The 16,496-nt window shown below is 44.9% G+C and overlaps 1 protein-coding gene across 7 annotated transcripts in view; it reads right to left on the reverse strand.

Annotated features, from left to right (window-relative positions):
- Positions 1 to 16,496, reverse strand: part of HIPK2 (homeodomain interacting protein kinase 2) — a 187,320-nt gene that overhangs the window by 169,628 nt on the left and 1,196 nt on the right. The window lies entirely within an intron of this gene.

Raw genomic sequence — 16,496 nt, forward strand, 5'->3', positions numbered from 1 at the left:
TACTTTCTAGCTCTGTCCACTGAAACTCTCTAGAAAAAAGTCACCTCTGTAGTAATAACCACCCCTAATGCCCAGATCGTGGTCTCTAACACCATTGTCCAATACCAGTACAAAGTCCAAGATGAGCCTGGGGCCTTTGCACCATTTAGCAAGAAAGCTTTTCACAATTGTGAGGTCCTGTCAAGAGGTCACAGGAGCTAGGTGCGGGGGTCTCACTGCCTAAAGTTGTAACAAAAAGATTAACGATCAAAACATACCAAATCAATAAAAATCCACGACTACTTAATGATAAAAAAGAAAAGGCAGAAAAAACTCATTTCTCACTATTTGAAATGGCTACTATGCAACTCCTTAATTTGAAAATTAATCATTAAAGGGTGAGTATTAGCAAAGATCCTGCTTTTCCAGTAAGAACTATTATTTCGGGGGAACCAGTTGGCCCCAGTTGAAGAGGAAAAGCTCTACTTTATTTAAGAATTAGGAAAACATCATTTTACAAAACCTAATGAAATGTATGAGTCCAGGCAAGAATTATCATTTGGTGCTAAAACCGTTCAGTACATGGTCTGTATGCCAAAGTTATACCTCACAGATCACCTTTTGGTCTCAAGGGGGAAAATGGAACTGGACAGGGAAGGGTTCGGGCTGCCATAACCCTCATCCAGGGGTCAATCTGAGCTTCACTAATAGTGGGTCCCTGGAAGGTGAAGCAAGCGCCCAGAATCAACTCTGGGGTATTCTAGCCCAAAATGATGAACCTGAATTCACTGAGCCCCTAAGACACAGGAAATAAAGGAGATGAAGAAATCGAGCTCGGCACCACCCTAAGGAAGCAGCCCCACACATCTAGAAGGTGACAGCTTCTATGGGCAACTGGCCTATTTCTTTAGAGAGAGACTGCCAGGTTGGGAGATGAAAAGAAAGTTACAACCAGATGCAGTGTGTGGTCCTTGATTAGATATTGATTTCGACAAACTGGCTTCAAAGGACATTTGAAGGCCAATAATGGAAATCTGAATATGGACAAGGAACTAAAGGAAATAAAGTTGACTGAAATAAAGGCTGTAAATTGTTCACTGAAAAAAGCAGATTACAAAACAGTACTACACCATTTTGGGGTTAAAGAAAAAAGTATGCGTACATATACATGCACAGAAAAAGACCTACAAGGATAACAGTGGTAATCTCTGGAGAAAGGAAAGAGAAAGGGTGTGTGTATGTTTTGCTTGCCTTTATCTTCTAATTTTTGTAATGCACAAGTGGTGTTTCTATAATACATCTCTTGAAAAAATAAAAGTAGTTAAATAAGGCTTTTTCATCACTGCTAATCTACAAAAGACCATCTAAGAAATGATGCATGACCTTCCTAAAATATGCTAAGTGGTCTGTCCACCGAGAGCACGCAGGATTCTTGGGATGTTCTTCAATTTGGAGCTTTGTTACTTGGATGATTCTCTGACAAATCAAAGATTTTCTTCCCCAGATGATGGCAATGCTGTAGGAAAAAACTAATACCAGTTAAGGTCTCAGAGGGATGAGGTGATGGTTTGAGATAAGAAACGAAAGTCAGTTTTTAAAAGGGGTACCTAAATGGCTCCTCAAGCACGCTTCACCTCCACTTCCCTGTGTGAAAAAACGTTACCAGCAAAGTTCAAAAAAATCTTTAGGAGAAAAGGGAGACCAGCAGGACTGAACACAGCACTCAAGTCCCAGGGAGAAAGCCCTGGACTAGGTGTACCTGATGGCAGAATCACCCTCTGACAATAAAGACACATTCACACCCATTTACAAACTCACTTATCAGGATTTCTTTTCTCTTTAATCATCACTCTCAAACTGAGATGATATACTAGAGGCTCTGAAAGGGTGACTTCTGCAGGTTTCTATATTGCAGCATCATACAAAGATCTGTACGAACAAAACTGTGCTGTACAATCATGTGCTGAGTTAACAAGTCTTGGAAAGTGTCTACAATGCATGTGAAGGTGACACGAGCAGAGAAGACAGAAATGACAGACTCGGCCCATCTTCCCGGAGCCTGCAGTCCAATGGGGCAGGCAGGTGGAAAACAAAGACACGCGAACACACAGGCACCCGAACACTCTAAGTGTCACGAGGGAAAAGAGCGGCGTGCCCTGCGACCAGAACAGGGGCATCTAATTTACAGGAGGAAGTGACATTTCAGTTGTGACTGCAGAGTGAGCAGGTGCTGGCCAGGCAGAGGGCAGACAAGCATTCCAAGCAGGGAGACTGTGTGCAAAGGTGCTGAAGCAGGAAGCAGCAAGGGACAGTCACGAAGGGGACAAAGGGGAAGACTGACCTAAAGTGAGATTGCAGAAATCAGCAGGGGCCGTGCTGTCGCTGTGTTACTCAGGATTTGGGATTTTACTAGAAGTGTGATGGAAGGCGGTTGGCCATCTGAAGTAGGAGAGTGATCAGATCTGTTACACTTAAAATCCACATGGAAATCGGCTGGAGGCTCAAGAATGGATGGGGGGCGGGGTGGGGACAGGTCAGGCAGGTAGTGCAGACGAGATACAGAGGTGGGTTAGACTAGGCTGCAAGGGTCCAAACTACAGCCTGAAGGCCGAATTCAGCCCAAAGCCTGTTTGTGTAAGTAAAGCTTTACTGGAACACAGCCCCACCTACTCATTTACGTCTGGTCTACAGCTGCCTTCACTACCACAGCAGAACTGAGTGGCTGTGACAGAGACCATTTGGCCTGCAAAGCCTAAAATATCTACTGTGTGGCCCTGTACAGAATGCCTGCTGACCGATGGACTAGCGGATGGCAGTGGAGAGAGAAACAGGTTCACCATACGAAGCAGATCGTATTTATTTGTGGATTCCGTATCTGCGAATTCACCACCTTGCTAAAATTTATTTGTAACTTCAAAACCAGTCCTCAGCAGGTGCTTTCACAGTCATCCCTGGGCACGCGCACACTGCCAGGAACAACCTGGGCTGCATGAAGCCTGATGCCTGTGTTCCCAGTTGAGGTCAAAAGAGGTCAGGCTCTGCCTTCTTGCTTCAGCTCTTATACTAAAAGCAAGCTTACTTTCCGTGGTCTATTTCGTACCACGTTTTTCACATTTTTGGGTACTTTTTGCTGGGGATTTTTAAATGACCCCCAAGCACAGTGATGAAGGACTGTCTAGTGTTCCTAAGTGCAAGGAAGCTGTGATGTGTCTCATAGAAAAATGCATGTTAGGTAAGCTTCATTCGGGCATGAGTTACAGTGCTGTGGGCTGTGATTCAATGCTCATCAATCAACGATATATATTAAATAAGGTGTCTTTAAACAAAAACACACATGAAACAAGGTTATGTACTGATCAGTTGGTGAAAATATGAGCAGAGGCTGGCAGGAAACTAATCCTAGGAGTGGTGGTCCATCATCCCTAATCCAGCCTCTGCGGTGACTTTATAGAACATAACTAATAGCGAACAAGAAGAATGGCTATATTTGGGAAGCAAAAATCAATAAAATTCAGTGATGGATTAAATATGAAGTGAAACGAAGTCGAGGATGACACTCAGGTTTCTGATGTGAACGACTGGGTGGAAGGAGATGCCATTTATGGAAATAAAGATTTCTGGGAGAAGCACATATTTCAGGTGGTTGACCAAGATTTTTTTCTTCGTACAAGTTCAGTTTGAGATGCTTGTGAGACATCCAAATAGAGGTGTCGTGTAGATTGTTGGCTTTATGACTTCGGAGCTCAGAAAAGAAGTCTAGGTAAAGGCACAGCTTTGGGAGTCACTGACATACAGAGACGATGGTGTTTGAAAGCCCTTGGCAATGGTGTGTGCCCCAACCCGAGCCCCGGGCAGGAGGGACTCTGTGCCTTCCTGAATCAACAGGCAGGTGAATTTCAGTCTTTATCTAGGTGGTTTGGTTTGTTTAATATAAAAACACTTAGGGGAGGAAACTAATCCAGTGGTCTATAACTAGAACTGGATAAATGTTCATACCCCTTGACCTAGCAATGCTTTTTTGAAGAACCGATCCTAAAATTCAGACACTCCTTAATGTTACACTGAACGACACTGAGAAATGATTCATGATAGAAAAACCAGAAACAACCTTACATTTGGGGAATGCTACACTAATAAAACCACCGATATTCTCCTCTGCGATTCCTTCAACAGATTCTAAGCTTAGAAATTTCAACCCCTCCAGAGGTTTAATAAATATCCACTTCTGTTTCCTTCAAGCTTTCTTAAAAAACGGATTTTTTAAATCCATTGATAAATTTACCTTTGTCCATTAAAATGCAGGCTGCTTCCGGGGAGGGGTGTGCATCTGTTTTGTTCACTGCTGCACCTCTGGCACCTAGAACAGTCCCTGGCATACTTAATGTGCTCAGCAGACTTTTGTTGAATTTAACATTTTAATCACATAGAATTTATCTTGGTATAATGTTATGAGGTAATAATACCCGTTGCGATTTTTCAAATTGCTATCACGTGGTCCCATTCCCATTTGTTAAATCAGGTTTTCTTGCCCCACCGCTTCGTGGAGCCTTCTTCGTCGTCTATTAAATGCTCACAGACAACAGGATCTTAACACTGGCACACCTACTCTGCCCACCGACGGGTCTGTCAAGTTCCGCGCCAAATCTGAACCTTTATGGTTTGCTTTAACACATGGCAGAACTGGCCCTTCCGCTGCTCTTATCTTTCAGACCTGACTGTTCTACGCCGGCCACCTTATCTTTCAAGAATACCAACAGAAATCAGTTTCTCAAATTTTAAAACATTTATTCAGATTCTGATTGAAACAAAGAACATTTTACATTGGGAGCAGAACCAGCGTATTTACCAATTTCACTCTCTTATCGAGGAAGGGATTGGGAAGACTTTCCCCTTTGCAGCTAGAGCCTGGGTGGGCAGGGGTGGGAGCTCTGGATCCAGGCTGCCGGGGGGCAACCTCAGCTCAGCTGCCTGTGAGCGGCGGAACCTTCCAGTGCCTCCGCAGTGTTAACACTGCTGGGCAGAACCTACCCTGCAGCATTACTACAGGATTCAATGAATTAATATAACTGAAACCTTAGAACAGAACTGGCAATACCAAGGGCTTGATAAGTATTAGCTGTTACCACCTTTTCATAACTTTTTTTCTTCGAGGTCTCAGGAAGATTATTCTCAGATTTCTGGTTTAGCTGCTCAAATGGGTTCATGGCGTGGCTGCCCCTTACTATATACCCTCCTACATGCCAGCTCCCGGACTAAGCGCTTTACACTCACCATCTCGTTTGTCCCTAATGGATGGAGAGGAGGCGGATGGGACAGCAGAGCGGGGGTGAGCGTGGGGTGGGAGGATGTGTGTCTGCAACATCAACGCTCCAGCACCACCAACCCCCGCCGTGGCTGCCCTGCTCCGCGAAGGATCCCGGATCCTTCCTACTCGAGTTAATCGTGGCTCTACGTGCCGCATGTTGCACCGACCACTCCAACTGCCCCGTGCGGAGCTGGAGGGCCGGCAGGCCGGTCAAGACAAGAGCACGCTCTGGCATCAGGAGGGCTCAAGGCCTAGCTTATGAGACTTTGGACAGGTTCTTTAATATCTCTAAGCCTCGATTTCCTCTTCCGTAAATGGAGACAATCACAGAGCTCTTTATGTTGATTAATAATAATATATTATTACTGTGAGAATGATATCTGCCCATTCTACTCTGAGGCCCCAGTGCCAAACTGGATGAACTACAGACTGGCCGGCTCTGGAGAGAGAACAAGAGAAAGTAGCCCCTTGCATGGACGGGCCCTAGAGGAGATGGGGCCTCGTCTCTCCCGGAGCTGAGGCAGAAAGGCTGGAGGCTGGAGGCCGTCTCAGCCGCCAAGAGCAGTACAGCAAATAATACCCTGGCCAGGTCTGCGACTCCCACATGCCCAGGGAAAGTTTTCATCAAAGCATCTACCATCTGATTTTAAATATGCACTGATTTCTCATTCTGAATGCATTCCTCTAAAATAGGGGCTCTCGATTAGAAATGCAAATTCTCAAGCCCCACCCCAGACCTACTGAAACAGAAACTCTGAGCGTGGTGCCCAGCGATTTGTTTTAACAAGCCCTCCTGGTGACTGACGGTTTCCAAAGCTGGAGAAGCACTTCTCCAAAACAGCTCCCTACACAAATACTCCAAAAAGTGAGCCCCAGCGTACCTGCACTTGGACCCTGACACCTACACCTATAACAAGGCAGAGACACAGCCAAGATACACAAAGTCAAACGATCAGCAGGCAGGTAAGAAGCCTGGCTCGCTGTGGGTAGGTGAGTGGGGAATAATAAGTAGGTGGAAGCAGAGAGGTGAGATGATGTCAAGGGAGGACAGAAGTAGGAGAGGCAGTGAATGTCAATGGCTGAAACAGACAAAACGGAAGAGCTGCTGGACTGACTAGGCTCTCTGTCAAGTTTCACTGTGGGAACAACATACTGGTTCCCGAGCTTTCCTTAGGCAGCAACAGGAAATGGGCACTTTCATCAACCACGCTTTATGGAGCAACTGTGAGCGCAACATCAAGGCCGAGGAGGGAAAGAAAGGAGCAGAGCACCCAGTGAAGCAATCACCAGCCATGACTTGTATCAACAGGAAACATTTTGAGTTGCCTTTGTTGCCCAAGTTTGTAGAGCAAGAAGTCCCCTTACCAGCACTGCCCTGAGAACAGGGCAACAGGGTCTCCAGCCCTGAACCCCGTACTTTCAAGACCCCAGCCACACCCCTCCCCAAGGGGAGAGGTGTCCCCAGGGTCACCAGCTGGGCCCCTGTCCTTTTCTGGACCATGTTCCGGATCCCTGGGACCCTGGTAATCCCCGTCCAAGAGGCCTCGCACCCACTTGTAGGCCTTCCCCAGGCAGGGCCTGTGGGGTGCACACAGGGGCCGAGCAGGTGGCCAGGAGGCACCCCTAGGTCCGCGGGGAGGTGGAGGTGGTCGTAGGTTGGACACACAAACCAGGAACCAGTGGGCTGCAGGCTGCCCTGCACCGTCACCCTGGGATTCAGCAATGTCAAGTCAAGCCATCCCTTCGTGTGAAAGTCTGTGTGTTCAAATACTATGAAGGGTTACTCACTGGGATGAAAGAGCTTCCAAGGGAGGTGGGAGGCGCAAGACGGAAGGGACCCCAACAGGATCCTCTGTGGGGTCAGAATGGCATGCCTGACAACAGGGATGGGGTTCAAGTTTTGGTCACATCAAAGAGAAAGAATGATTCGAAGCTCTACCTTGGGAAATTAGCTTTTTTTTTAATTAATTTTTATTTTTGGCCATGCAACGCAGCTTGTGGGATCTTAGTTTTCCAAACAGGGATCGAACCTGGTCCCTCTGCAGTGAAAGCGTGGAGTCTTAACCCCAGGACCGCCAGGGAAGTCCCAGCATTTTTTTTTTTTTAAAGCCACTTAATGACTGAAAAGTGCTCTGAGGTTCTGTGAAACTCATCACAATTGTACCGATTTCTCTTCTGTGATTTTTTTGTTGCTGTTGTTAATAAGTGGTTTGTGGTGACAAGCTGCGAACATTCTCAGGGTAACATAAGGAACAACTTCCTAACAGAAGACTCTTTAAAAACCAGAGCTGACGGCATGTGGCCTTGCTTTGCTCGGGACAGTGGGAAATAGCCCCCCAGGGATGGGCTCGGGGAGGTACCGTGGGCGGCAGGGCACCCAGGAGGACCAGGCCCAGGACCTCCCCCAGGTCTGGGAGAAGGTTCGCAGCTGTGACAGCCTCGTGGGAAGCACACCATGGAGCTCCCGCCGGCAGTGCGGCCCAGTGAAGCCTCACTCAGTGGTCACTGTCCTGGAGTTTCTGCGCCCACGGCCGGAGCGACTCTCAAGGCAATGTTGAGGCAGCCTCTTCAGTGCTCTGGGCCTCAGTTTCCTCCAGTGTCAAAGGTTGATACGAGTGTGTGAAGACTGACCCAGTAAGATCCTGAGATACTGTGATCCCAGGGTAGAATAAGAGAGCCTACCAAGAGAAGAGAGTCTCTAGAAAAACAGAATCGGTCGTCCTTTGGTATCTGAGGAGTGCTGGTTCCAGGACCGCTGTGGATACCAAGTGCCTAGTATGCTCAAGCCCTTTACATAAGACGGTGCAGTATTTGCGCATAACCTACACTATCTGCTTGTTTACTGTAAATCATCTCTAGATTACTTGTAATACCGAATACAACGTGAACGCTATGTAGATAGCTGACGGGTGCACAGCAAATTCAAGCTTTGCTTTTTGGAACTTTCTGGATTTTTTCCCCAAATATGTTCAATCTATGGTTGGTTGACTCCATGGATGTGCAAGCTGTGGATATAGTGGGCAGACTCTAAGTATCATGGTGCTGCTAACACCAGCAAGCTTCCCTGGTCCTAGATCACGGCCATGAGGGGTGAGGAGGAAACTGGAAAGGAGCAAATATTTACTGAATGCCCGGATTAGGCATGCGGCTAAGTGCTCTGCCACGCTCTCTTGTGTGACCTCAGCAACAGCCCAGCTCCATCACCACGGGGAGCTCGCCTCCCCCCCGCACCACGTGGCTCACCCTCTGCTGCCTCATCCCCTCTATTACATCCAGGCCAGGAAAAAAATTACCTTGTTCAAGTATCATTTTGATTATATTGGTCCCCTTTTCCACACCACAAAATGTCTCTCGAATTAGAACCCGTTTTAAGCCTTTCAACAACTGATCCCAAACGCTTACCGTTCTCGGCTGCTGGTCTATTTTGTGCTTACCACTCCAGCCAAGCAAAAATGACCTTGCAAATGAATTCCATTATGCACTCTGCTTGTTCACCTGGTTACACCAGCACAAGAGCTTTGACTGTTTCTGCTGTCGCTCTGGATAGGAAAACCTCACTTATCCGACATCTTTGGAAATAGGCCGATCCACAGAATTGATCTATATAAATTAATTTTCCCTCTTCCAGTAACTTAACCCTTTAAGAGGCCTTAAATCCTTTTTGGGGAGTAAGTCATGGTATAATTAAATGAAAGAGTTTCTTTATTTTAACCATTTTCTTATGGAAACATTTCTGTAATACATTAGAGAAACTCCCAGTCTCAGTTAACAGAACATAATGAATATTGATTAATCTTTTCCTGATGGCGCAGGTCATCCTTAATGAATAACAGTGATCACAGTGTGCTGGAGCTTCAAATGTACCTGCCTCAGGGGTGTGTGCCCCCGATCCCTGCCCCCATGACAAGTTCCCCTGAAATTCACTTTCCTGCAGAAGCTCCTGCTATCAGCCTGGATTCTGGTTGAGTCGGTGCAGTGACACAGAACTCAGGAGGGTGTAACTTGCTGCCTTTCTGCACAATTTTAAGAACTTACACGCTGCTTTTTGTCAGAGCTCTGTAAATTCTTCATTGGGGAAAGAAGATCAAACTTCCATAACAAGCAATGAACCAGAGTTTTCCAAACTGCCTTACCATGTGACTTTTAAAAGGATTCCAGACACACATATCATTAAAATTTGCTTCCTTAATGTCGTGAAACTAGAAGTTCTATACAGAACTGGCATGATGGATCACTTTTCTTATGATGAGCCCTTGGAAAATGATTTTATATTGTGAATAACCATTCTATAGGTTGAATCAAAAGGGTAATACTGATCTAGAGGAAAATGGTAAAAATATACGGGGAGAAAAACCTTATTTCATCAGAATGCAATCTGTAACTCTGTGAATCCAAAGTGTCATAACCCAATGTTATGGCAGGTTCTACAGTGATCTTTCACTGAGGATGGACAGTACAACCTGGGGGAAATGCTCTTGTCCATTCATATATTAAACTGCATTCTTTCTGTGACAATGAAGGTTTTATAAAGTCTACAGCATTAGCACATGCAAGAGTCAATCAATCTTAATTCTACTTAAACACGGTGGCATTTAATTAATCAGAACCTACTAGAGCAAAATAAGTTAGGCAAGAATTGCTAAAACAGGCCACTTTCAAAAACACTACAAATCTCTTAAATGCCGTGTTTAGAAATAAGTGGCTGTAAAACCACAAAACTATTTTGCAGTTTTACAGGTTTGCTGCTAAGGAAACCATAAACAGGACGAAAAGACAACCCTCAGAATGGGAGAAAATATTTGCAAATGAAGCAACTGACAAAGGATTAATCTCCAAAATTTACAAGCAGCTCATGCAGCTCAATATCAAAAAAAACAACCCAACCCAAAAATGGGCAGAAGACCTAAATAGACATTTCTCCAAAGAAGATATACAGATTGCCAACAGACACATGAAAGGATGCTCAACATCACTAATCATTAGAGAAATGCAAATCAAAACTACAATGAGGTATCACCTCACACCGGTCAGAATGGCCATCATCAAAAAATCTACAAACAACAAATGCTGGAGAGGGTGTGGAGAAAAGGGAACCCTCTTGCACTGTTGGTGGGAATGTAAATTGATACGGCCACTATGGAGAACAGTATGGAGGTTCCTTAAAAAACTAAAAATAGAACTACCATATGATCCAGCAATCCCACTACTGGGCATATACCCTGAGAAAACCATAATTCAAAAAGAGTCGTGTACCAAAATGTTCATTGCAGCTCTATTTACAATAGCCAGGACGTGGAAGCAACCTAAGTGTCCATTGAAAGATGAATGGATAAAGAAGATGTGACACATATGTACAATGGAATATTACTCAGCCATAAAAAGAAACGAAGTTGAACTATTTGTAGTGAGTTGGATGGACCTAGAGTCTGTCATACAGAGTGAAGTCAGAAAGAGAAAAACAAATACCGTATGCTAACACATATATATGGAATCTAAAAAAAAAATGGTCATGAAGAACCTGGGGGCAAGATGGGAATAAAGACACAGACCAACTAGAGAATGGACTTGAGGATACGGGGAGGGGGAAGGGTAAGCTGGGACAAAGTGAGACAGTGGCATGGACATATATACACTACCAAATGTAAAATAGACAGCTAGTGGGAAGCAGCAGCATAGCACAGGGAGATGAGCTCGGTGCTTTGTGACCACCTAGAGGGTAGGATAGGGAGGATGGGAGGGAGGGAGACGAAAGAGGGAAGAGATATGGGGACATATGTATATGTGTAACTGATTCACTTTGTTACAAAGCAGAAACTAACACACCATTCATTGTAAAGCAATTATACCCCAATAAAGATGTTAAAAAAAAGGTCTGCTGCTTTTTTTTTTATTGGCAACTATTTCACTAGCTTACTTTTTAATGGCAAAGTTACCCATCAGAAAATCACAAGTTGAATGGCTTTGCCCATCGTATCTTTTGCCTTTTCCATTGGCTCTAGACCAAAGATGGAGGAATACGGGCTGCAAGTCTGACTTGTAGCCACTCTCATGAACACCTCACTTACTCGTAGAGAACCTGGAAAAACAGGTATGGCTTTCGCTGACTCAGAACCTCTAAAGAATTTGACTAACTGTCCTTTCTAAACCTGGACGAATTACACCGAATATTACACCAAATCGTCAAGATTCTTCTGTGCACTCTCTCCTCTTCTTTTGAGAGTAGTTCAACTTTTTTTTTTAATGACTTATGTCAGCTGCATTCTGTTTCTCAGACTAAATTCTCCCAAGGTCCTTTCCTGCTCTGGGCTCCACGCTCCCAACAGGTGGAGCTAGGTTTTCTTTTTCTACAACTTCCTTCCCTGAGGGATCTGCTGAGTGACCACCCGATCTATATCCCCACCAATAAGTACCACAAAACTACCTAGAATTAAAGATCTCAGCCAGGCAGCAAAGCCAGGAATTAATTCTCCGACAGCCACGTAAGATGAATGGGTCCACTGGCAACGGAGCCGGTAACGCCAAATGCCAAAACCAGAAAGTCTCTGAGCAGCATGTGCAAATCAGAAGTGTAATGTGTTTACAAAGATATAAGATGTAAGTAATGAAAGAGGAAGATGGACTCTTCTGCAAATGAGAGATGGTAATTTCCAGGGATATTTCTAAGGAAATTTGTAATAGCTATTTTCTACATTCAGAAATACTTTTTTGATTCCAAATAAAGAAAATATTTCAAGAGAAAATAGAGAAGTGGGGTCTTCCCTTTATAACTCAAGAAACATGAGCACGTAAGAATTAAGAACCGATGCGAGGGTGCGTGCACGCACACACACACATTAAAGGCATTCCATCTTGAGTCAGACCACGGTCCGGTGAGCTCATGTTTAGTTTTGACTTTCACTTCCCATGCACCCTGAACTCGAGGACAGGGACCCTGCATAAACGTTTGTGAAATGGATGTTTTAAAGACATGCCCTGCCTGTAAAGTGGGTGTGACGGTGCCTATTTTGTGGCTGTTAGGAGGACAAGCGAGTCAATGTGGGTAGAGCGTATGCCACAAATTAAGTGGGGTCTAAGTCGCAATTACTGCCATTAACTTCAGGCACCTTGGTTTCTTTTAGAGGAAAAAAAAGACCTTTCTATATTCCAGGTTTTCCATTTTCTTTCTCTACCTCCAATCCCTCCCCCACCCCCAACAGGGTACTGCCATACAAAATGGAACTATTATGAGTTTGGGCCTTTCAAGTTCACACTCCATCAGAGGTTATATGACATCTGCTGGCATTATTCTGAACCTCGCCTTTGATAGCAACCCGGAGAGCTTGGATTGTCATCGTAAGACCACCAGAAAGCATCGGCAAATGACATGTTCAGAGAACAATAAAAAATGTTCATGTATCATACCCTCCTGATCGTCACTACTTTGTTCCATATACACCTCAAAGGCGGTTCCTTTAAGATTGGTCTCTACGGGAGGAAGGAAGAGAGAAATAAAGAAACATAAAAAATAAAACACAGGGACCTCCCTGGTGGCGCAGTGGTTAAGAATCTGCCTGCCAATGCAGGGGCCACGGGTTCGAGCCCTGGTCCGGGAAGATCCCACATGCCGCAGAGCAACTAAGCCTGTGTGCCACAACTACTGAGCCTGCGCTCTAGAGCCTACGAGCCACAACTACTGAACCCGCGGGCCACAACTACTGAACCTGTGCGCCACAACTACTGAGCCTGAGTTCTAGAGCCTGCGTGCCACAGCTACTGAAGCCGGCGCACCTAGAGCCCGCGCTCCGCAACAAGAGAAGCCTCTGCAATGAGAAGCCCGCGCGCAGCAACAAAGAGTAGCCCCCACTCACCGCAACTAGAGAAAGCCCGCGCGCAGCAACGAAGACCCAACGCAGCCAATAAATAAATAAAATAAAATAATAATAATAAATAAATAAAAATAAAATACGAAGAATATGAGCATCTGCAACTTGCATAAAGCACCAAATTTTCTTCTATAGGAAAATTATGTTTGGTGCACTGATCCAGAGCCTGGCTCATGGTGAGGCGGGTGCCTCCCCTCTGAGGAGCCCTTGGTAGGGAAGCCACCTCTGGGCGCTCCCTCTCCTGGGCTGCTGCCTGGGTTACGAATGGATCCTGATTAAGGGCAAAGATTATCTTTCATACTTTGGGATACTTTCCCAGAGGCACAGCTGCAGCCCCTGAAACTCTGTTCTAACGGCTTGTTGCCTCATTTTTAAAGTGGCATAGAATGTGCCACTAGAGAAGAGAAATCCTCTACCTGAAACCAGCAGAAGCTCAGCGGGAATAAAGAATCTAGAAAAGTCACAGAGGGGGTCCAAAAAGGCTCTTTCTTCTGTGGCCATAGGGGGTTTATTGTTGCTGGTGCCCAAACTGGAAAAGGAATAGCAGGAGATCAATAATTGGAATGTTGCTACTATTGGTTTTCTAAACTATTTGTGGGTTATTCTTTCCCTGGAGTCATCATGCCTGTAAGCAGCTCAAAAGCTAGAGGGATTTAACACGCACTGAGAAAATGCCTACTACAGCCAAGCGCTTTACCTGTACTCGCTTCTAATGGAGCCCTGGCACAATCGAACAGGCTTTAAAAAACAAAGCTCAGAGAAGTTAGGTAACACGCCCCAAAGCCATATAGCTAGATTCAAACCCCCAGGTTTCTCTGATTCAAGTATCGTACCACACAGTCCAGGATCAGGGATAAAATTAATGAGCCTTGATTCACTCCTCAAATGTGGTAAGAATGAAAACAATATTTATACTTCCTCATTTTAAAAATATAAAACATAAACACAGGAAAAGATATTTTTGAACAGGTGTCATCAAATTCTTTTAATGGAAGATGATTCAGAATCCACTTCTTGGTAGGTGTCTTCAGGCCCATCTGATGATAGACTTCAGCGCTACAGTTTTGGGAACTCTGACTGATAAGCCAACACTAGTGGACATGGCACAGCCCAGGGACAGTGGAACACAATTAACGTGGGATTTAGGGTCCTCTAATTCAGAACCTATGGCACTATAGACCTTTGTGGTTGGCCTTTGCACTACATATTGGAAAAAGCCTTGCTAAGCAAGTTGATGGAGTAAACATAATAGCAAGGCGAATGTTTAACCTTCTAAAGAAAATAAACCTTTTTAAAGAAGTTTAACTTGATCAGTAACAAGCCACTGAAAACTAATGTGCTATTTATAAACCTATCCTTAAAAGCAAGTCACAGAAGACGGATTATACTTTCCTACCCATTAATTTGTATTATCAAACATACCCTGTTTCCAACAGAGCATTTCTCTCTAAAAACCTGGCAGCTCAGAATGCTCCACTAATGCACTCAGGTCTTCACACCAAATTCCAGCTTGGGGCAACTGCACCCCATTTAAACAAATGAGTACACCCCTGAATTCCAGCTGAAATGCCTCACCTGTCATTATCCTTCTCCTGAGAACCCCATGTTCAATCTTTCAGTAGCTTAAAAACTATTAGAAATCACTCTTCTTGGAGAATTCCACAGGAAAAGCCCTGCTCCTTCAGGATACACACAAGGTGTCCATGTGCTCTGATGGGGATACGGTAAAAATCAGGTTCGCTAAATCAAGCAGACGTCACCAAGGAGGGAAAAAGGAGGTCACTGGAGTCTTAGAGGCACTCATAGCAGGACGGAAATGTGGGTTCCGCAATACAATGCCTGATTATAGAGGGCACCTGTCTGTTTTAGAGCATGACCAACAGTCTCTTTCGAAAAAGACCCAGACCTAAGCTTGTGCAGAGTGAAGCTGGGACTGCTTGCAGAGGGGTGAGAAGACTAGAAGAATGACAAAGGTATGCAGAAACTGTCTCAGAATCAAAGGGCACAAAGCACAGGAATAATTAAGACAGCACACAGACAAGACTGAGGGAAACCCAGGGTGGACAGGGGGGACCAGGCAGGTCACCTGGGACACAGACAGCAGGCTTGCAAATTTAAAAAGTGAGGTCCTGAGACCTTTGAGATCGGTGATGATTCTTACACCACAACATCTTACACACCCAGAGGTCTTTATCTGGTGTCATGCACTAGAAGAGCACTGTTGGAAAAACAGGAGTGCCAAGTCTTGGCCTCAGGGGTATGGCCTACATTCCATATGGATTTAGAATGCAAGGGAGGAGAACAGCACAGTTCCCAGGATGGCTTTCCACAAAGTTGACTAAATACATCCCAACCCACACACCCAGCCCCTTGTGAAAAGGGAAAGCAGCCCTTTACTATAGTTCTCAATTCAATGCCAAGTTCCTTCTCCAGTGCTCACCCGGAGTGTCCAGCAGAGGGAGTCTCAAAAGAGGTACTTAATAAAGAGAAAATTGTTTCATTTTAACACTCCACAGACAGTGGAAGCATTGACTGTAGCCCCCTCCCAGAGACACAGACAAACAATGAACGCCCGACTGGGTCCTCCTAGCGGGTTCACAGAGCCACCGGCTCGCTCTTTTCTGCGTGGTGGAGTGATCAGAAATTTCGTTTTGTTTTGCTGAATGGTTAAATGGACCTTGTGTTCTTCAGAATCAAAGAGGAAAGCCCCTGGAATAACATCTCTCTGTTGCCTTCTAAACAGGCCCCTTTGTTTCTAAGAGAGTCTGAAAAAAAAATATTTACAGTCCATAGGTTATTTACAGCCTCGTTATCCAGGACCTGACTGGTAACTTTATTCCACCCAGAAACCTAATTCATTTGGAGCCCTGGAACTAATAACAGATTTTCTTTTCAGATAAGTTTTTTTTTAATCTGCCTTTATAACAGAGATAAAACTATTAATGCGTTCCCTGTCTCACTCGCCAGGACAGCTCTCCGGATTTACAGAGGATTAAAATCTCCTCGCCCCTCCTCTCTGTTCCCCCACAAACCCCTGCCCCTCTCATTTGCTATTTCATCCACAGAATATCTGAACAAAACCGAAAGAAAGCCGGATGGACTGACGCTAAAAGTATGTAAAGGCTGCTACTTCAGTGATTGCACGAGAAAACATTTTCACGATGAAAATGACTGAAAAAAATCAGGCACCCTTTGGTTCAAAATTCCTCCTACTACAAGCACACAAAAAACACACCGAAGTGTAAAAACTTAGTTGATTTCAGTTTGATTTCTGCCTGGAAGCTGACAGAACTGACTGAAGAGAAACGAAAGAGAGAGGGAGTGCAGGGGAAAACGTAGCGCTCGTGCCC

Source organism: Delphinus delphis, chromosome 9, assembly GCF_949987515.2.
Source record: "Delphinus delphis chromosome 9, mDelDel1.2, whole genome shotgun sequence".
Classification (NCBI taxonomy): domain Eukaryota; kingdom Metazoa; phylum Chordata; class Mammalia; order Artiodactyla; family Delphinidae; genus Delphinus; species Delphinus delphis.